The sequence below is a fragment of the Mirounga leonina genome, unplaced genomic scaffold (assembly GCF_011800145.1).
Source record: "Mirounga leonina isolate KUSES-001 unplaced genomic scaffold, KU_Mleo_1.0 Mir_176, whole genome shotgun sequence".
NCBI lineage: Eukaryota > Metazoa > Chordata > Mammalia > Carnivora > Phocidae > Mirounga > Mirounga leonina.
The window spans coordinates 18,766,633-18,788,254 of NW_023270454.1; the positions used below are offsets into that span (position 1 = coordinate 18,766,633).

Here is a 21,622-nt window from a genome sequence, read left to right on the forward strand (position 1 = left end):
ACGTTTGGTCTGTTTCCGTAGTTTGGCTATTGTTGATAATGCTGCTATGAACATCAGGATGCACATACTCTTTTGAATCTATTTTTGTATCCTTTGGGTAAATACCTAGTAGTGCAATTGCTAGGCTGTAGGGTAGCTCTATTTTTTAACTTTTTGAGGAACCTCCACACTGTTTTCCAGAGTGGCTGCACCAGTTTGCATTCCCACCAACAGTGAAAGAGGTTTCCCCTTTTTCTGCATCCTTGCCAATATATGTTGTTTCCTGTGTTGTTAATTTTAGCCATTCTGACAGGTGTGAGCTAGTATCTCATTGTGATTTTCATTTATATTTCCCTGAAGCTGGGTGATGTTGAGCATTTTTTCATGTGTCTGTTAACCATTTGTATGGATTCTTTGCAGAAATGTCTGTTCATGTCTTCTGCCCATTTCTTGACTTGATTATTTGTTTTTTGGGTGTTGAGTTTGACAAGTTCTTTATAGATTTTGGATACTAACCCTTTATCAGTTATGTCATTTGCAAATATCTTCTCCCAGTCCATGGGGAGTTGTTTTGATTATTTCCTTTGCTGTGCAGAAGTTTTATCTTGATGAAATCCCAATAGTTCATTTTGCTTTTGTTTCCCTTGCCTCTGGCAATGTGTTTAGTAAGAAGCTACTATGGCCGAGGTCAGAGAGGTTGCTGCCTGTGTTCTCCTCTAGGATTTTGATGGATTCCTGTCTCCCATTTAGGTCTTTCATCCATTTTGAATTTCCTTTTGTGTATGGTGTAAGAAAGTGTCCCAGTTTCATTCTTCTGCATGTTGTTGTTCAGTTTTCCCAACACCATTTGTTGAAGAGACTGTCTTGTTTCCATTGGACATTCTTTCCTGCTTTGTCCAAGACTAGTTGACCATAGAGTTGAGGGTCCATTTCTGGGCTCTCTATTCTGTTCCATTGATCTATGTGTCTGTTTTTGTGCCAGTACCATACTGTCTTGATGATTACAACTTTGTAATACAGCTTGAAGTCCGGAATTGTGATGCCACCAGCTTTGCTTTTCTTTTTCAATATTCCTCTAGCTATTCGGGGTCTTTTTTGGTTCCATACAAATTTTAGGATTATTTGTTCCATTTCTTTGAAAAAAAGTTGATGGCATTTTGATAGGGCTTGCTATAAATGTGTAGATTGCTCTAGGTAACGTAGACATTTTCACAGTATTTTTTCTTCCAATCCATGAGCAGGGGATGTTTTCCATTTCTTTGTGTCTTCCTCAATTTTTTTCATGAGTATTCTATAGTTTCCTGAGTACAGATCCTTTGCCTCTTTGCTTAGATTTATTCCTAGGTATCCTGTTGTTTGTGGTGCAATTGTAAATGGGATTGACTCCTTAATTTGTCTTTCTTCTGTCTCATTATTGGTGTATAGAAATGCAACTGATCTATGTGTATTGGTTTTCTTTCTTTCTTTTTTTTTTTTTTTTTAAAGATTTTATTTATTTATTTGACAGAGAGAGAGACAGCGAGAGCAGGAACACAAGCAGGGGGAGTGGGAGAGGGAGAAGCAGGCTTCCCACTGAGCAGGAAGCCCGATGTGGGACTCGATCCCAGGACCCTGGGATCATGACCTGAGCCGAAGGCAGACGCTTAATGACTGAGCCACCCAGGCACCCTGTGTATTGGTTTTCTATCCTGCCACTTTACTGAATTCCTGTATGAGTTCTAGCAGTTTTGGGGTGGAGTCTTTTGGGTTTTCCACATAAACTATCATATCATCTGCAGAGTGAGAGTTTGACTTCTTCTTTGACAGTTTGGATGCCTTTTATTTCTTTGTGTTGTCTGATTGCTGTGGCTTGGACTTCTAATACTATGTTGAATAGCAGTGGTGATAGTAGACATCCCTGCCATGTTCCTGACCTTAGGGGGAAAGCTCTCAGTTTTTCCCCATTGAGAATGATATTCACTGTGGGTTTTACATAGATGGCTTTTATGAGATTGAGGTATGTACCCTCTATCCTTATACTCTGAAGAGTTTTGATCAAGAAAGGATGCTGTACTTTGTCAAATGCATTTTCTGCATCTATTGAGAGGATCGTATAGTTCTTGTCCTTACTTTTATTTATGTAGTGTATCACACTGATTGATTTGTGGATGTTGAACCAACCTTGCAGCCCAGGAATAAATCCCACTTGGTCGTGGTGAATAATCCTTTTAATGTACTGTTGGATCCTATTGGCTAGTATTTTCATGAGGATTTTTGAATCCATGTTCATCAAGGATATTGGTCTGTAATTCTCTGTCTTGATGGGGTCTTCGTCTGGTTTTGGGATCAAGGTAAGGCTGGCCTCATAGTATAAGTTTGGAAGTTTTCCTTCCATTTCTATTTTTGGAACAGTTTCAGAAGAATAGGTATTAATTCTTCTTTAAATGTTTGGTAGAATTCCCCTGGGAAGCCATCTGACCCTGGGCTCTTGCTTGTTGGGAGATTTTTGATTACTTCTTCAATTTCCTTGCTGGTTATGGGTCTGTTCAGGTATTCTATTTCTTTCTGGCTCAGTTTTGATAGTTTATATGTCTCTAGCAATGCATTCATTTCTTCCAGATTGTCTAATTTGCTGGCATGTAGTTGCTCATAATATGTTCTTATAGTTGTTTGTATTTCTTTGGTGTTGGTTGTGATCTCTTCTCTTTCATTCATGATTTTATTTATTTGAGTTATTTCTCTTTTCTTTTTGATAAGTCTGGCCAGGGGTTTATCAATCTTATTAATTCTTTCAAAGAACCTGCTCCTAGTTTTGTTGATCTGTTCTACTGTTCTTTTGGTTTCTATTTTATTTATTTCTGCTCTGATCTTTATTACTTCTCTTCTCCCACTGGGTTTAGGCTTTATTTGCTGTTCTTTCTCCACCTCCTTTAGGTGTAGGGTTAGGTTGTGTATTTAAGACCTTTCTTGTTTCTTGAGAAAGGCTTGTATTAGTTTATACTTTCCTCTTAGGACTGCCTTTGCTGCATCCCAAAGGTTTTGAACAGTTGTGTTTTCCTTTTCATTGGTTTCCATGTATTTTTTTAATTCTTCTTTAATTTCCTGGTTGACCCATTCATTCTTTAGTAGGATGCTCTTTAGCCTCCATGTACTTGAGTTCTTTCCAACTTTCATCTTGTGACTGAGTTCCAGTTTCAAAGCACTGTGGTCTGAAAATATGCAGGGAATGATCCCAATCTTTTGGTATGGGTTGAGACCTGACTTGCGACCCAAGATTTATCTATTCTGGAGAATGTTCCATGGGCACTAGAGAAGAATGTGTATTCTGTTGCTTTGGGGTGGAATGTTCTGAAGAGATCTGTGAAGTCCATTTGGTCCAGTGTGTCATTTAAAGTCTTTATTTCCTTGTTGATCTTTTGCTTAGATGATCTGTCCATTTCAGTGAGGGGGGTGTTAAAGTCCCCCACTATTATTGTATTGTTGTCAATGTGTTTCTTTGCTTTTGTTATTAATTGGCTTATATAATTGGCTGCTTCCATGTTAGGGGCATAGATATTTACAATTGTGAGATCTTCTTGTTGGATAGACCCTTTAAGTAGGATATAGTGTCCTTCCTCATCTCTTACTACAGTCTTTGGTTTAAAATGTAATTTGTCTGATATAAGGATTGCCACCCCAGCTTTCTTTTGGTGTCCATTAGCATGGTAAATGGTTTTCCAGCCCCTCACTTTTAATCTGGGGGTGTCTTTGGGTCTAAAATGAATATTTTGCAGGCAGCATATCGATGGGTCTTGTTTTTTTATCTAATCTGGTAGCCTGTGTCTTTTGATTGGGGCATTTAGCCCATTTACATTCAGGGTAACTATGGAAAGATATGAATTTAGTGTCATTGTATTGCTTGTAAGGTGACTGTTACTGCATATTGTCTGTGTTCCTTTCTGGTCTATGTTACTTCCAGGCTCTCTCTTTCCTTAGAGGACACCTTTCAATATTTCTTGTAGGGCTGATTTGGTGATTGCAAATTCTTTTAGTTTTTGTTTGTCCTGGAAGCTTTTGATCTCTCCTATTTTCAATGACAGCCTAGCTAGATGTAGTATTCTTGGCTGCATATTTTTCTCATTTAGTACCCTGACTATATCCTGCCAGTCCTTTCTGTCCTACCAGGTCTCTTGGATAGGTCTGCTGCCAATCTAATGTTTCTACCATTGTAGGTTACAGACCTCTTGTCCCAAGATGCTTTCAGGATTTTCTCTTTGTCTCTGAGATTTGTAAGTTTTATTATTAGATGTCAGGGTGTTGACCTATTTTTATTGATTTTGAGAGGGGCTCTCTGTACCTCCTAGATTTTGATGCCTGTTTCCTTCCTCAAATTAGAGAAGTTCTATGGTATAATTTGCTCCAATATACCTTCTGCCCCTCTCTCTCTTCTTCTTCTTCTGGGATCCCAATTATTCTAATGTTGTTTCATCTTATGGTATCACTTATGTCTCGAATTGTGCCATCGTGATCCAGTAGTTGGTTATCTCTCTTTTTCTCAGCTTCTTTATTTTCCATCATTTGGTCTTCTATATCATTGATTCTCTCTTCTGCCTCATTATCCTAGCAGTTAGAGCCTCCATTTTTGATTGCACCTCATTAATACCCTTTTTGATTTCGACTTGGTTAGATTTTAGTTCTTTTATTTCTCCAGAAAGGGTTTCTCTAATAACTTCCTTGTTTTTTTCAAGCCCAGCTAGTATCTTTAAAATCATCATTCTGAACTCTAGTTCCAACATCTTAGTAATGTCCATATTGATTAGGTCCCTGGCAGTCGGTATTGCCTCTTGTCCTCTTTTTTGAGGTGAATTTTTCCGTCTTGTCATTCTTGCAGAAATTGGTCACTTTTCTGTTTATAGAATTTCAGCTATTCTTTTCTTTTATCTACAGTTGAATTCATAGGTGTTAAGAATGGTTTGATAGCGGGCGCCTGTGTGGCTCAGTTGGTTAAGCGACTGCCTTCGCCTCAGGTCATGATCCTGGAGTCCCGGGATCGAGTCCCGCATCAGGCTCCCTGCTCGGCAGGGAGTCTGCTTCTCCCTCTGACCCTCTTCCCTCTCATGCTCTCTGTCTCTCATTCTCTCTGTCTCAAATAAATAAATAAAATCTTAAAAAAAAAAAAAAGAATGGTTTGATAGCTATATAGCTGAATTCCTGGGACCAGATGAAATTTAGGTCTCCTACTCCTCCGTCATCTTGAACTCTCCTTTGAACCAACTATCTTTTAAGGGTTACTTCCTATTTACTTAGTACCAGGTACATTGATGGCTAAAATTAGACATGTTTTCTCTATTGCCAGTTTAAAAATGCTTTGGGGCGCCTGGGTGGCTCAGTTGGTTAAGCGCCTGCCTTTGGCTCAGGTCGTGATCCTGGAGTCCCGGGATCGAGTCCCACATCGGGCTCCTTGCTCGGCGGGGAGTCTGCTTCTCCCTCTGCCCTTCCCCCCTCTCATGCTCTCTCTCTCTAATAAATAAATAAATAAATCTTAAAAATGCTTTGTACTTCTAGCTAGCATTAGTTCAATGAATTTTACTAGGAATTAATTAAAAAACAAAATAGAAACAAGCAAACAAAAAAGGTAAACAGACTAAAACAAACAAACAGAAAAAGCAAGTTATAAATTTAGGAAGATGAAATGTACTTTGAACATTACTTCTCAGGTCTTTTGTAATACAGGCATTTGAAGGTTATATATTAATCTTAAAGTACTGTTTTAGCCACACTTGAAATATTTAATTTTTCAATCATTCAGTTTAAAGTGTCTTTTAATTTTCATTATGATTTATTTTTTGGTCCACTGAGTATTTAGAACTGTATTTCTTAATTTCCAAAATTACTATTTTTTAAACTATCTTTTTGTTTCATATTTCTAGCATAGTTACATTTAGGTCAAGAATATATTTTATTATTATATTCTGTATTATATTATATATAATATATAATACTATATTTTATTATCATATTCTATATTATATTTTTCATCCTTTGAAGTAAGTAATTTTCATGGTGGCAACATATGTTGGGGAAATGAGATAAGCAAAAATCTTAGTAGCATTTATAATAGCACAAAACATATGAAGTACTTTGGAATAAATCTTTAAAAAGATGTGCAAGAGTTTTATAAAGACATCTTTAAACTTTACCAAGTGATATTTAAATAGAATTTTTTAAAAAAGAATAAAACTATTTAAATAGAGATACATAGAGAAATAGTCCATGTTTTTGTATTGGAATATTCAATATTATGATTATAATTGCCTGAATCTGTAGATCAGTTTAGACACACATATTATTAGGTCCCTAAATTGTTCTGTAAATTCAGTATAATGACAACAAATCTTCCAGATTTTTTTTCCTTGTGTTTCCATTTTGGGGTGGGAGTGGGTATGCTTGATAGGAGGAATGAGCAATTGATTATCTGATTCTGAAATTTACATGAAGATGCAAAAGGACAAAAGTAGCCAAGATACACTTGAAAAAGATCAAGGTGAGCAAACTTGCTCTATCAGGAGTCAGAGTTTATTAGACCTATGATAATCAAGACAGTGTCCATTTAGGGATAAACACAGTAGCAAAATGTGCCAGAGAACCCAGAAACAGAACCTCATATAGATAATTTATTTAAGGAAGGAGTGACATTGCAAACAATATTGTATTTTTGATGTCCTTTACATGCTTTTCTTTTCCTTTTTTCTTCCTATTTTGAAGAAAAGTCCTTTGAAACCTTCTCTTTACTTCTTTACTTCTTCACAGTGCCTGTTACATAGCGACCTTTAAAGGATAACTGTTTTAGTAAAAATCAGAAATAAAGCATACACATAGGACTTTTGAAACAGAATTATTTGTTTGTTTTTTCCTTCTCATTTTCTTATTCTATTAGATATAAGGCATAATATATATATGGATCTAATTTTACTAAATAAAATTTTATTATTAGTTGAGAATTTTATAGAAAATTTTTAAGGAATTCCTGGATGGCTCAGTCAGTTAAGCATCTGCCTTCAGCTCAGGTCATGATCCCAGGTTCCTAGGATCGAGCCCTGTATTGGGTTACTTGCTCAGCGGGGAGCCTGCTTCTCCATCTCCCTCTGCCTGCTGCTCTCCTTGCTTGTGCTCTCTCTCTGTCAAATAAATAAATAAAGTTAAAAAAATTTTTTAAAAAAAATCAAGTGTCATAAAGTTGTTCCTACTTTCACATATTATTATTAATTGCACTATTTTATATATTTATTTTAAATTCAGTTAGCCAACATAGAGTACATCATTAGTTTTTGATGTAGTGTTCAATGATTCATTAGTTGCATATAACACCCAGGGCTTATCACATCACATGCCCTCCTCCAGATGCCCATCACCCACTTACCCCATCCCACAACCCACCTGCCTTTCTGCAACCCTCAGTTTATTTCCCAGAATCCAGAGTCTTTCATGGTTTGTCTCCCTCTCTACTTGCACGTATCACTGTGGCAAAGTTATAACAAATCCTTCATTTATCTTGCCTCCATTTACAGTCACAGGACTCAAGTTTTCTTTAGATTTCCAATTGGTATAAAATAAATGCTCTATGTACATTTACAGGCTAAGGACTGGAGTTATAAATTAATTTATTTTATAGACATTTTTGTCTGTATTTCAGTGGTGGGATTGTGGCACGTAAATAAATGTTTTATTTTGTAGTTTTTTCATATATTTTCTTTTCATGACAATCTATATTTTAACCAAAATTTCATTTGTAAATAAAAGTTACAAAATTTGTGTGTGTGTGTGGTGGGGAGGGTTGTTCATTTGTTCTTATTTATGAATTATTACCATGGCATGTAGAAATCTTTATTATAGTTTAGCTATCATAATGCATGGTAGAGCAATTTATTTTTTAATATATATTGTTAAAGTCTCAAATCCACTTTTATTCTTCTCAAAATAATGTTGGATTCTTTGACTAACTTTGTCAGTTGGTGAATGAATTACTGAATGTGGAGCGAGAAGGGAATAATAAGTTCTGGTAGCATAATAATTAGCATTTTGGAAAAAAATTGTAACTGATTTTTATGTTGTGTCTATTTAACCACACTGCCAGGTTTACTGTCTGGGGGCAGAAATTGGAGCAGAAGTTTGGAAACATCTTGTTATGATTTGGTGTCCCTTCCTGCACTTTCTGCTAGCGTAAGTAATCCTGAACATCTCACTGAGTAAGCCTGAGTTTTACATTCATTATTGTCACAATTAATGGATAGCTAATTCTATCTGGTCATAGGTTATTTAAAATAACCTCTAAGACAAAACCAAACCAAACCAAACCAAACCAAACCAAACCAAACCAAACCAAACCAAACCTCTCTTCAAAACTTATTTTCTTTGAATTTGGTTGCATTTAACTAGAAAGCATTTTCTCTCATCCTTTGACTAGATGTGATTTACATACTCACCTGATCCCTTAAGAACTTTGTATGAGAGTGATTTAATTTTCCTGTTTGTAGTTTGATATTTAGATTCTCAGAGAACAGGCAAAGGCAGTTAATTTAGAATGATCCTTCCAGTACACTTTTTTACTACTTTCTTATGCAAAACACCAAAAAAATGTTTTCAAAATGGGACATGTACAGTGCAAATGGATATTACCAATATATTTAGTCAATGCATTTCTTGAGGAAATTCAAAGTATTAGTTCTTGGTATAAAAAGTAACAACTGACTAAACTATGTGAACATAAATATAGTTTTTAATGTGTTCAAAATTAGAGAAGATTTTTATTCTCTTAAAAATCACTTTTTAGGGGCACCTGGCTGGCTCAGTCAGTAGAGTATGATGTTCTTGATCTTGGGGTCATGAGTTCAAGCCCCATATTGTGTGTAGAGCCTACTTAAAAAAAAAACTATTAAAAATAACTTTTTAATGATTTTTATTAGAAAACAAATGATACTATAGAATTGTTTTTCTGTGACAATAACAGCTTTCTTTCTTTCTTCTGACTTTCTTCTTTCTTTCTTTCTTTCTTTCTTTCTTTCTTTCTTTCTTTCTTTCTTCTTTCTTCTTTCTTTCTTTCTTTCTTTCTTTCTTTCTTTCTTTCTTTCTTTCTTTCTTTCTTTCTTCTTCTTTCTTTCTTTCTTTCTTTCTTTCTTTCTTTCTTTCTTTCTTTCTTTCTTCTTTCTTTCTTTCTTTCTTTCTTTCTTTCTTCTTTCTTTCTTCTTTCTTTCTTTCTTTTTTTTTTTTTTTGTTAAAACTAGATGGTTGGTGTTAACTAAAAGATACTGGCAACGTCTTGGGAGCACAATGGAAAATTCTGGCTCATCACAAAAAAGCTAAAAGAAACAACAATGAAAAAGAATAGAAAAGCCATTGTACAGAGTTAGACTAGGTATGACTATGTCAACCGAGGTGGGGGAGCTCAGAATTATTGAGCATACTCTATGTGCTTGTGACAGATTAGGGTCTCTTATACATTTAAAATAATTGGTCCTTATGTAACTCTTATTTTATTTTATTTTAATTTACAGAGGAAATAAAAAAGAAACTTAGTTCTAAGAGATTAAGTAACATGATGAAGTCCACATAGCTAATGGTAAACCTGTTAAACTTGAAGATGAAGCTCTTTCCCAAAGATTATCTATTTTGAAATAATGTGATTTACTGCAAATTTTAGTGTGACTAAGCATAATGTAGCTAGGGTGTTTTACACCTTATTTTATAAGAACAAAATCAAAGTAAAAAACATATATGGAGGGCAGTTTGGGCTTACAGAAAAATAATTGCTTTGAAATACTTTATTTCACTTGTGGTCTAGTGCTATGCTGTCATTCCTGTTTCACACCATAGGAATCTCATTTTTCATGTATTTTCTTGATATCTGGATTATTCATGTTTCTCTAAATCTTGCATTGCCTTTCAATTCCTTTATCTGGAATGACTTTTCCTCCACACTTGAGCAAATCCTATCTATTCATTATTTAAAAAATATTGTCTACAGGCACAGCTCAAATACTACCTTGATTCTCTCAGTTCAAGTGCCATAGTATGCCCTACATTATGACATTTTGTACTGCCTATTATAAGCATTTTTATATGCTATATTTTCTTGGAAAAATGCTAGACATTTAAAATATATACATTTAAGTAGACACTATTATTTATATAATATATTAAGTATATATATTTGCTTTGATCTATATCGTGGTGTCTTTTTTTTAAATTTTATTATGTTATGTTAATCACCATACATTACATTATTAGTTTTTTTATAATATCTGTTTTTTTTCTTTATTATGTTATGTTAATCACCATACATTACATCATTAGTTTTTTTATAATATCTGTTTTTTTTCTTTATTTTATTATGTTATGTTAATCACCATACATTACAATATTAGTTTTTGATGTAGTGTTCCATGATTCATTGTTCGCATATAACACCCAGTGCTCCATGCAGAACGTGCCCTCTTTAATACCCATCCCCAGGCTAACCCATCCTCCCAGCCCCTCCCCTCTAGAACCCTCAGTTTGTTTTTCAGAGTCCATCATCTCTCATGGTTCGTCTCCCCCTCCGATTCCCCCCCTTCATTCTTCCGCTCCTGCTATCTTCTTCTTCTTTTTTTTTTTTAACATATAATGTATTATTTGTTTAAGAGGTACAGATCTGTGATACAATAGTCTTGCACAATTCACAGTGCTCACCATAGCACATACCCTCTCCAATGTCTATCACCCAGCCACCCCATCCCTCCCACCCCCCACCACTCTAGCAACCCTCAGGTTGTTTCCTGAGATTAAGAATTCCTCATATCAGTGAGGTCATATGATACATGTTTTTCTCTGATTGACTTATTTCGTTCAGCATAATACCCTCCAGTTCTATCCACGTCATTGCAAATGGCAAGATTTCATTCCTTTTGATGGCTGCATAATATTCCATTGTATATATATACCACTTCTTCATCCATTATCTGTCCATGGACATCTTGGCTCTTTCCATAGTTTGGCTATTGTGGACATTGCTGCTATAAACATCGGGGTGCTCGTATCTCTTCGGATCCCTACATTTGTATCTTTGGGGTAAATACCCAGTAGTGCAATGGCTGGGTCGTAGGGTAGTTCTATTTTCAACTTTTTGAGAAACCTCCATACTGTTTTTCAGAGTGGCTGCACCAGCTTGCCTTCCCACCAACAGTGTAGGAGGGTTCCCCTTTCTCCGCATCCCCGCTGACATCTTTCCTTTCAGACTTGTTAATTTTAGCCATTCTGACTGGTGTGAGGTGATATCTCATGGAGGTTTTGATTTGGATTTCCCTGGTGCCAAGCGACGTTGAGCACTTTTTGATGTGTCTGTTGGCCATTTGGATGTCTTCTTTGGAAAAATGTCTGTTCATGTCTTCTGCCCATTTCTTGATTGGATCATTTGTTCTTTGGGTGTTGAGTTTGATAAATTCTTTATAGATTTTGGATACTAGCCCTTTATCTGATATGTCATTTGCAAATATCTTCTCCCATTCTGTCGATTGCCTTTTGGTTTTGTTGACTGTTTCTTTTGCTGTGCAAAAGCTTTTTATCTTGATGAAGTCCCAATAGTTCATTTTTGCCCTTGCTTCCCTTGCCTTTGGCGATGTCTCTAGGAAGAAGTTGCTGCAGCTGAGGTCAAAGAGGTTGCTGCATGTGTTCTCATTTAGGATTTTGATGGACTCCTGTCTCACATTTAGGTCTTTCCACCATTTGGAGTCTATTTTTGTGTGTGGTGTAAGGAAATGGTCCATTTTCATTCTTCTGCATGTGGCTGTCCAATTTTCCTGACACCATTTGTTGAAGAGACTTTTTTCCATTGGACATTCTTTCCTGCTTTGTCAAAGATTGGTTGACCATAGAGTTGAGGGCCCATTTCTGGGCTCTCTATTCTGTTCCATTGATCTATGTGTCTGTTTTTGTGCCAGCACCATACTGTCTTGATGATGAGAGCTTTGTAATAGAGACTGAAGTCTGGAACTGTGATGCTTTGCTTTTCTTTTTCAACATTCCCCTGGCTATTCAGGATCTTTTCTGGTTCCATACAAATTTTAAGATTATTTGTTCCATTTCTTTGAAAAAAGTGGATGGTATTTTGATGGGGATTGCATTGAATGTGTAGATTGCTCTAGGTAGCATTGACATCTTCACAATATTTGTTCTTCCAATCCATGAGCATGAAATGTTTTTCCATTCCTTTGTGTCTTCCTCAATTTCTTTCATGAGTATTTTATAATTTTCTGAGTACAGATTCTTTGCCTTTTTGGTTAGATTTATTCCTAGGTAATTTATGGTTTTGGGTGCAATTGTAATGGGATCAACTCCTTAATTTCTCTTTCTTCTGTTTTATTGTTGGTGTATAGGAATGCCACTGATTTCTGTGCATTGATTTTACATCCTGCCACTTTACTGAATTCCTGTCTGAGTTCTAGCAGTTTTGGGTGGAATCTTTGGGGTTTTCCACATAAAGTATCATATCATCTGCAAAGAGTGAGAGTTTGACTTCTTCTTTGCCAATTTGGATGCTTTTTATTTCTTTTTGTTGTCTGCTTGTGTAGCTAGGACTTCTAATACTATGTTGAATAGCAGTGGTGATAGTGGACATCCCTGCCGTGTTCCTGACCTTAGGGGGAAAGCTCTCAGTTTTTCCCCATTGAGAATGATATTTGCTGTGGGTTTTTCATAGATGGCTTTTATGACATTGAGGTATATACCCTCTATCCCTATACTCTGAAGAGTTTTGATCAAGAAAGGATGCTGTACTTTGTCAAATGCTTTTTCTGCATGTATTGAGAGCATCCTACAGTTCTTGTTCTTTCTTTTATTAATGTATTGTATCACATTGATTGATTTGTGGATATTGAACCAAGCTTGCAGCCCAGGGATAAATCCCACTTGGTCGTGGTGAATAATCCTTTAAATGGATTGTTGGATCCTATTGGCTAGTATTTTGATGAGATTTTTTGCATCCATGTTCATCAAGGATATTGGTCTGTAATTCTATTTTTTGATGGGGTCTTTGTCTGATTTTGGGATCAAGGTAATGCTGGCCTCATAGAATAAGTTTGGAAGTTTTCCTTCCATTTCTATTTTTGGAACAGTTTCAGAAGAATAGGTATTAATTTTTCTTTAAATATTTGGCAGAATTCCCCTGGGAAGCCATCTGACCCTGGGCTTTTGTTGGGAGATTTTTGATGACTGCTTCAATTTCCTTAGTGGTTATAGGTCTGTTCAGGTTTTCTATTTTTTCTGGTTCAGTTTTGGTAGTTGACACATCTCTAGGAATACATCCATTTCTTCCAGATTATCTAATTTGCGGTCATATAGTTGCTCATAATAGTTCTCATAATTGTTTGTATTTCTTTGGTGTTGGTTGTGATCTCTTCTCTTTCATTCATGATTTTACTTATTTGGGTCCTTTCCCTCTTTTTTTTTTTGATACATCTGGCGAGGGGATGATCAATCTTAATTCTTTTCAAATAACTAGCTTCTAGTTTCCTTGACTTGTTCTACTGTTCTTTTGGTTTCTATTTTATTTATTTCTGCTCTGATCTTTATGATTTCTCTTCTCCTTCTGGGTTTAGGCTTTATTTGCTGTTCTTTCTCCAGCTCCTTTAGGTGTAGGGTTAGGTGGTATACTTGAGACCTTTCTTGTTTCTTGAGAAAGGCTTGTATTGCTATACTTTCCTCTTAGGAGCCTTTGCTGCATCCCAAAGATTTTGAACAGTTGTGTTTTCATTTTCATTTGTTTCCATGAATTTTTAAAATTCTTCTTTAATTTGCTGGTTGACCCATTCATTCTTAGTAGGATGCTTTTTAGCCTCCATGTATTTGAGTTCTTTCTGACTCTCCTCTTGTGATTGAGTTCTAGTTTCAAAGCACTGTGGTCTGAAAATATGCAGGGAATGATCCCAATCTTTTGGTACGGGTTTAGACCTGATTTGTGACCTAGGATGTGATCGATTCCGGAAAATGTTCCATGGGCACTAGAGAAGAATGTGTATTCTGTTGCTTTGGGATGGAATGTTCTGAATATGTCTGTGAAATCCATTTGGTCCATAGTGTCATTTAAAATCTTTATTTCCTTGTTGATCTTTTGCTTAGATGATCTGTCCATTTCAGTGAGGGGGCTGTTAAAGTCCCCTACTATTCTTGTATTGTTGTTGATGTGTTTCTTTGCTTTTGTTATTAATTGGCTTATATATTTGGCTGCTTCCATGTTAGGGGCATAGATATTTACAATTGTGAGATCTTCTTGTTGGATAGACCCTTTAAGTAGGATATAATGTTCTTCCTCATCTCTTACTACAGTCTTTGGTTTAAAATCTAATTTGTCTGATATAAGGATTGCCACCCCAGCTTTCTTTTGGTGTCCATTAGCATGGTAAATGGTTTTCTACCCCTTCCCTTTAAATTTAGGGGTGTCTTTGGGTCTAAAATGAATATCTTGCAGACAGCATATCAATGGATCTTGTTTTTTTATCTAATCTGGTAGCCTGTGTCTTTTGATTGGGGCATTTAGCCATTTACATTCAGGGTAACTATGGAAATATATGAATTTAGTGTCATTTTATTGCCTGTAAGGTGACTGTTACTGTATATTGTCTGTGTTCCTTTCTGGTCTATGTTACTTTTAGGCTCTCTCTTTGCTTAGAGGACCCCTTTCAATATTTCTGGTAAGGCTGGTTTCGTGTTTGCAAATTCCTTTAGTTTTTGTTTGTCCTTGAAGCTTTTGATCTCTCATTCTATTTTCAGTGACAGCCTAGCTGGATATAGTGTTATTGGCTGCATATTTTTCTCATTTAGTGCTCTGAGTATATCATGCCAGTCCTTTCTGGCCTGCCAGGTCTCTGTGGATAGGTCTGTTGCCAGTCTAATGTTTCTACCATTGTAGGTTACAGATCTCTTCTCCCGAGCTGCTTTCAGGATTTTCTCTTTGTCTCTGAGACTCATAAGTTTTACTATTAGATGTTCAGGTGTGACCTATTTTTATTGATTTTGAGGGGGGTTCTCTGTGCCTCCTGGATTTGATGCCTGTTTCCTTCCCCAAATTAGGGAAGTTCTCTGTTATAATTTGCTCCAATATACCTTCTGCCCCTCTCTCTCTTCTTCTTCTTCTGGGATCCCAATTATTCTAAAGTTTCTTCTTATGGTATCACTTCTCTCTCGAATTGTGCCGTCGTGATTCAGTAGTTGGTTATCTCTCTTTTTCTCAGCTTCTTTATTTTCCATCATTTGGTCTTCTATATCACTAATTCTCTCTTCTGCCTCATTTATCCTAGCAGTAGAGCCTCCATTTTTTATTGCAACTCATTAATAGCCTTTTTTATTTCAACTTGGTTAGATTTTAGTTCTTTTATTTCTCCAGAAAAGGTTTCTCTAGTATCTTCCATGTTTTTTTCAACCCCAACTAGTCTCTTTATAATCGTCATTCTGAACTCTAGTTCTGACATCTTACTAAGGTCTGTATTGATTAGGTCCCTGGCAGTCGATATTGCCTCTTATTCCTTTTTTTTTGAGGTGATTTTTTCCATCTTGTCATGTTGTCCAGAGGAGAATAGATGAATGAGAGAACAAAATGATAACAGGATAAAAACGACCCCAGAAAAATATACACTAAACAAATCAGAAGAGACCTGAAACCCCAGGAAAAGAAAGAAAGAAGAATGAAAAAAGAAAGAAAAAGAAAAAGACAAAGATTAAAAAGATTAAAAAAAAGAATATGATCAAATATGATCAAATATGATCAGGCTGATGAATAGATCAGTGCCATATACTAGATTTTGGGCATATTTTGGTTTGTTAGAAGAAACTGCAAAATTTTAAAGACAGAATACTTATATATGTACAAAAATAAGGGTAAATACGATGAAGGGATGGAATATGACTGTAAATATGAAAATTATAAAAGATTTTATAAAAGGAATTGATAAGTTGAGAAGATGGTTAAAAAAAAAGGAGAGAATGTGATCAGGCAGGAGACTAGAACAAAGCCATACACTAGAGATTTAGGGTATATTTTTGTCTGTTAGAAGAAACTGTATCCCAAAATTTTAATGAGAGAACTATATATATATACCAAAAACAAGATTAACTACAATGAAGGGATAGAATATGACTCTAAAAATGAAAAATGAAAAAGATTTTTTAAAAAAGGGATTGATAAAATGTTGGTTGAAAAAGGAAAAAAGAAAAATTTAAAAAAAAATAGAAAAAGAAAAAAAATTAAAAAAATTAACTTTGAAAGACAAAAGAATCAGGGGGAAAAAGCCATGAATTCTTTGTGTTGTATTCCCCTAGCACTGGAATTCTGCTGTTCTCATTGATCGGTAAACTTGGTCTTGGCTGGCTGTTCTTGCTGATCTTCTGGGGGAGGGGCCTGTTGCTGTGGTGCCCAAATGTCTTTGCCAGAGGGGGAATTGCCCCACCTTTGCTGGGTCAGGGCTAAGTAATCAGCTCGGGTTTGCTCTCGGAAGCTTTTGTTCCCTGAAAGCTTTCCGTACAGCTTTGAAGCACAAGAGTGAAAATGGCGACCTCCCAATCTCTGCCCCAGAGGAGCCAAGAACCTGGGGCCCCACTCCTCAGTGAGCCCCCAGAGAAAAGCAATCACCCCCGTCTCCCTGGTCTCTGGCTGCACTCCGTGCTCACCCGGCCTGTGACCGAGCATTTCTATCTCTGGCACATGACCCTGTACACAGTCTCCAAACCCAGCAGATCCCTGCAGTGCACTCCCGTGCCACTCCTCCTGGGGGAGGGAGGGGATTCTCCCCAGATCTGCTGCTTGTTGGGTCCCTGCTGGAGGAGCAGTGGCCCAACTGTGCCGTGGATCACAGTTTATGGCAACCCCGAGCTGAGACCCCGCTCCTCGGCTCCATCTCTGTAGCCAGCTTCCCACTCTGATACCTGGGAGCTCTGCCACACTCAGGCACCCCCAGTCTTTCTGTGACCCCGAGGGTCTTGAGACCACACTGTCCCAGGGAGGGTTCCACTCCCCACTTAGTCACCGGAGCAACGTCCCTCAGCAGAGCCTACTTCTAAAAGTTCTGATTTTGTGCTCGGAGGCTCTATCACTTGCCAGAAGTGGCAATGGAGGCCCCTTCCCCCACTGTCTATCCTCCCAAATATCACCTCGGATTCACTTCTCCACACATCCTACCTTCCAGAAAGTGGTCGCTTTTCTGTTCAGAGAGTTGTTGCTATTCTTTTCTTTGATCTCCTGTTGAGTTCATAGGTGTTCAGAATGGTTTGATCCCTATCTAGCTGAATTCCTGGGACCAGACAAAATTTAGGTCTCCTACTCCTCCACCAACTTGCTTCTCCTCCAAATTCATACAATATTGCCCAACCCTCCTGCAGGCAGCCTATCAATTTCACATTTTTCCACAAAACAGGGAAATATTCTTTACTTTTCAATATCTGCATTGTCAAAAGTTTGAGGTTTGAGGTATTTCAGTAACTGATTCACCTGAACAAAATTATAAGTAAAAAGATCATAAAATATTTGTGTTTGTGAAGAAAAACTAATAAAATCAGCTGGCATTTGAGATTGAAAATCAAATTTGCAAGACAGTGAATTTTTATGGAGGAATCAGGAATTATATCTAAATCAAGCACTAAATATTTAAAAATAAAACTAAAATCTCAGAAAACTTGAATTATGTATTTCTACAATATTGTAATCAAGTGTAGGTAATTCTATGGCACTATGATTATGGAAGAGGATAAAGACTGTCACAAATTAATGTTGGTTATTAACAGGGTAAATACAGGATACAATATGTATAATTTTAACATAAATAGAGTTAAAATTGTTCAAAACTCTCCAAGGACAAATCAGAGATTATTCTTCCAATTTATCACCCTAAACAATATGGAGAGTAAAGATTGAGGAAGATACTATCAATTAAGTTAAAACAACAGATACAAACCTGGTTTGTCCTGCAAAATTAGGAAACTTGAACAAATGGAATTATGTTAAAGCAGAACTCAGCTAATTTTCCAAATATTTAGGAACCCAGTCCTGAGAGACACAACAAATCAGTTATTGATCTAGATAATCTACAAATGTTAGAATTAGAGCAGTGTGCAGCTCAATATAAGCTCAAGGAGGAATGGGACACTAGGGGAACTGTTCCTGTATTCCAAACTATATGTACCCTGTTTCCTTACCTTTTTAATAATTCAATGTATACATAATAAAGAAGTACATCATAAAAATTTCAAACAAGCTGTGTTCCATCTTCTCATTACTTGTACTTCATTAGCTAACTCATCCTGAAGAAGCACTTCTCAGAGCTATCTGCAGAGATTATAAAGTAGCGGTTAGTCCAGTCCACAAGAAACTGGTGACTCACCCTTTCCTGGTGTGGGCCTTTGAAATGACCCCACCAAGCCTCCAATATCTCTAGCTTTAATAGGGGAGACAGAAAGTTAAAGAAAAATTGCTGTGTGAATGTTGCTTTGCCTTTAAATGAGGGGGGTTTTGTGATACTATTGCTCAATATTTTGAGAAAAAAAATAGATGTGCATTTATCAGTGGTCAGTTTATTTTATAGGTAAACAGAACAGAAAGATATATGTGAAAAATGCCAGCATATGTGAAAAATAAAGCAGAATTTCCTGAAAATTATGGCAATCCTTTAGAATATATATCTGACCCTTCAGGGGTATGACAGAAATTCTCTAAAAACAAAAAGAAAATTGGTTCTGCTTTTGTTACAGCTGAATAAGTTCCTATGTACCCTACCCTCCTGCAGGTACAACTGTAACCTCTGAGAAAAATAAAAAACAGTAACCTGAAGTCACTGAAGAGTGAACAAAAGCAGAGAAGTTCTGGAGGAGGAACAGGAAAAGAGGACAACAGAAGTGGAAAACCCCAGTTCCATGGCTTTTAGCCTGGGGACATGTAGAGAAGCCAAAGTGTTGATAAACTCTCCCTCCCGTACATCCCAGAATCTTTTTGTCTGAAGAAAGAGAAAACAGAGCTCAGAACAAGAGTAGCCATTAAGAAGTGAGGGGAGAATCCCAGAAAGGAAAGAAATAAAAAAGGAAATCCCTAAAATCTGTGAATAATGTAGGCTCAAATTTATCTAATTACTGACCCACACACCTGCAAAGGAAACTCTAAGCATCCCAACTAAGGATGAAAGGATGTAGATTTTAGCTGTTCCTCAGAAGAGAGGGTTTTTAATTTGAGTTTAACTGCCTCATGAAATAAAATAATAAAATAATAAAATATAATAAAATAGTACTCTTCAGAGGACTATAACAGAATACAGAATTCCCACAACAGAACATTCACACTGCTCAGAAGACAACCCCAAAATAACTAACCTATAAATATTACCCCTTCTCAAGAAGAAAATAAACACAGATCCAGTACAATGTTTGGAAAAATCTGATGAGGATTTAGAAGCAGAACAATAATCCCAGAATAAGAACCCTTGGAAAATATAAATAAGTAGATTCAGTGCCAAAGGAAGAGAATGAGGAGGGATATGGGTAAGAAAATGAACTAGAAAAGTGAGGGGAAAAAATTCCAAAAAAGAAAAAAGAAAAAGAAAAGAAAGTTTGAAAAAAGGGACTTACAATGCAAATTCTTCTTGAACATAGTAAAACTAGACTTTCAGAAGGAATTGCCTTCCATGAACCACAGAAAAACAAAGGATCATTATAGATGCCGATGCAAGAAAAAAGGTTAGTAACCCTAATACTAAAGTATGTCAACTTGAACTAGTTAAATATTTGCTGAGAGGTACCTAATTCATAATTGGAAAGTGTGTTGACATCCTGATCATGTAAAATTGTAACATAAGTCAAAGCCATATCAAACCACAAAGAAATGAAGTAACTAAAAAGCAAAATGATTGCAGGATTATCTAGTAAAATGTTTGGGAAAAGGTAATGTTTATAACCAAACTTCCAATTAAAATTAATGAATTTAAAAGACAAACACCATACGATTTCACTCATGTAGAATTTAAGAAACAAAACAGATAAACATATGGGAGGGGGAACAGAGGGAAAAAAAGAGAGAGAGACAGAGGCAAGCAAACCATAAGAAACTGTTAATGATAAGGGGGAAGAGAAAGATGGCAGAGACGTAGGAGACCTAAATTTCATCAGGTTCCAGGAATTCAGCTAGTTAGGGATCAAACCATTCTAAATACCTACAAATTCAACAGGAGATTGAAGAAAAGAATAGCAACAACTCTCTGAAGAGAAAAGCGACCACTTTCTGGAAGGTAGGATGTGCAGAGAAGTGAATCTGAGGTGATATTCGGGAGGATAGATGGCAGAGGAGCGGGCCTCCGCCCACTGCTTCTGGCAAGTGATAGAGCAGCGGACCACAAAATTGGCTCCGCTGAGGGATGTTGCTCCAGTGGCTAAGTGGGGGATGGAACCCTCACGGGACAATGTGGTCTCAAGACCCTCACAGAAAGACTGGGGGTGCCTGAGAGCAGCAGAGCTCCCAGGTATCACAACATGGAAGCCAGCTGCAGAGACGGAGCCGAGGAGCGGGCTCTCAGCTCAAGGTTGCCGTAAACCATGATCCGCACCACAGTCGGGCCACTGCTCTTCCAGCAGGGACCCAACAAGCGGCAGATCCAGGGAGACTCCCCTTCCTCCCCTGGGAGGAGTGGCATGGGAGCACACTGCAGGGATCTGCTGGGTTTGGAGACTCCACATGCGGTCGGGTGCTGGAGATAGAAATGCTCGGTCACAGGCTGGGTGAGCACGGAGTGTGGCCAGAGATGGGGGAGACGGGAGTGATTGACTGCTTTTCACTGGGGGCTCACTGAGGAGTGGGGCCCGGAGTTCTCCGCTCCTCCAGGGTGGGGGGTATTGGGAGGCTGCCATTTCACTCTCATCCTCCAAAGCTGTACGGAAAGCTTGCAGGGAACAAAAGCTTCCGGGAGCAAACCGGAGCCAATTACTTAGCCCGGACAGGCAAGGGTGGGGCAATTCCGCCTCCGGCAAAGACATTTGGGCACCATGGCAACAGGCCCCTCCCCCAGGAGATCAGCAAGAACAGCCAGCCAAGACCAAGTTTACTGATCAATGAGACTGGCAGAACTCCAGCTCTAGGGGAATACTGCACATAGTATCCATGGCTTTTTCCCCCTGATTCTTTAGTCTTTCAAAGTTAATTTTTTTTAACTTTTTTTTTTCTTTTGAATTTCTCTTTTTCCCCTTTTCAACCAACATCTTATCAATCCCTTTTAAAAAAAATCTTTTTGAGGGGGCCTGGGTGGCTCAGTTGGTTAAGCAACTGCCTTCGGCTCAGGTCATGATCCTGGAGTCCCGGGATCGAGTCCCGCATCGGGCTCCCTGCTCGGCGGGGAGTCTGCTTCTCCCTCTGACCCTCCCCCCTCTCATGTGCTTTCTCTCTCTCATTCTCTCTCTCTCAAATAAATAAATAAAATCTTTAAAAAAAATCTTCTTGATTTTTCATTTTTAGAGTCATATTCTATCCCTTCATAGTAGTTAACCTTTTTTGGGGATATATATATATATATATATATATATATATATATATATATATATGTTGTTCTCCCTTGAAATTTTGGGACACAGTTTCTTCTAACACATCAAAATATACCCTAGATCTCTACTGTATGGCTTTGTTCTAGTCTCCTGC

The 21,622-nt window shown here is 37.2% G+C and overlaps 1 protein-coding gene across 5 annotated transcripts in view; it reads left to right on the forward strand.

Moving 5' to 3' along the window:
* LOC118022172 (probable ATP-dependent RNA helicase DDX60) overlaps positions 1-21,622 on the forward strand; it is a 188,767-nt gene that overhangs the window by 163,670 nt on the left and 3,475 nt on the right. For 4 of the 5 annotated variants that reach the window (XR_004682397.1, XR_004682391.1, XR_004682390.1 and 1 more), the window contains 2 exons: positions 8,072-8,157; positions 9,219-9,349. The gene's annotated coding sequence lies outside the window, so the exon portion shown is untranslated. Of the gene's footprint in view, positions 1-8,071; positions 8,158-9,218; positions 9,350-18,737; positions 19,408-21,622 lie in introns of those variants that run through there. The other variant, XR_004682394.1, reaches the window with a different exon arrangement.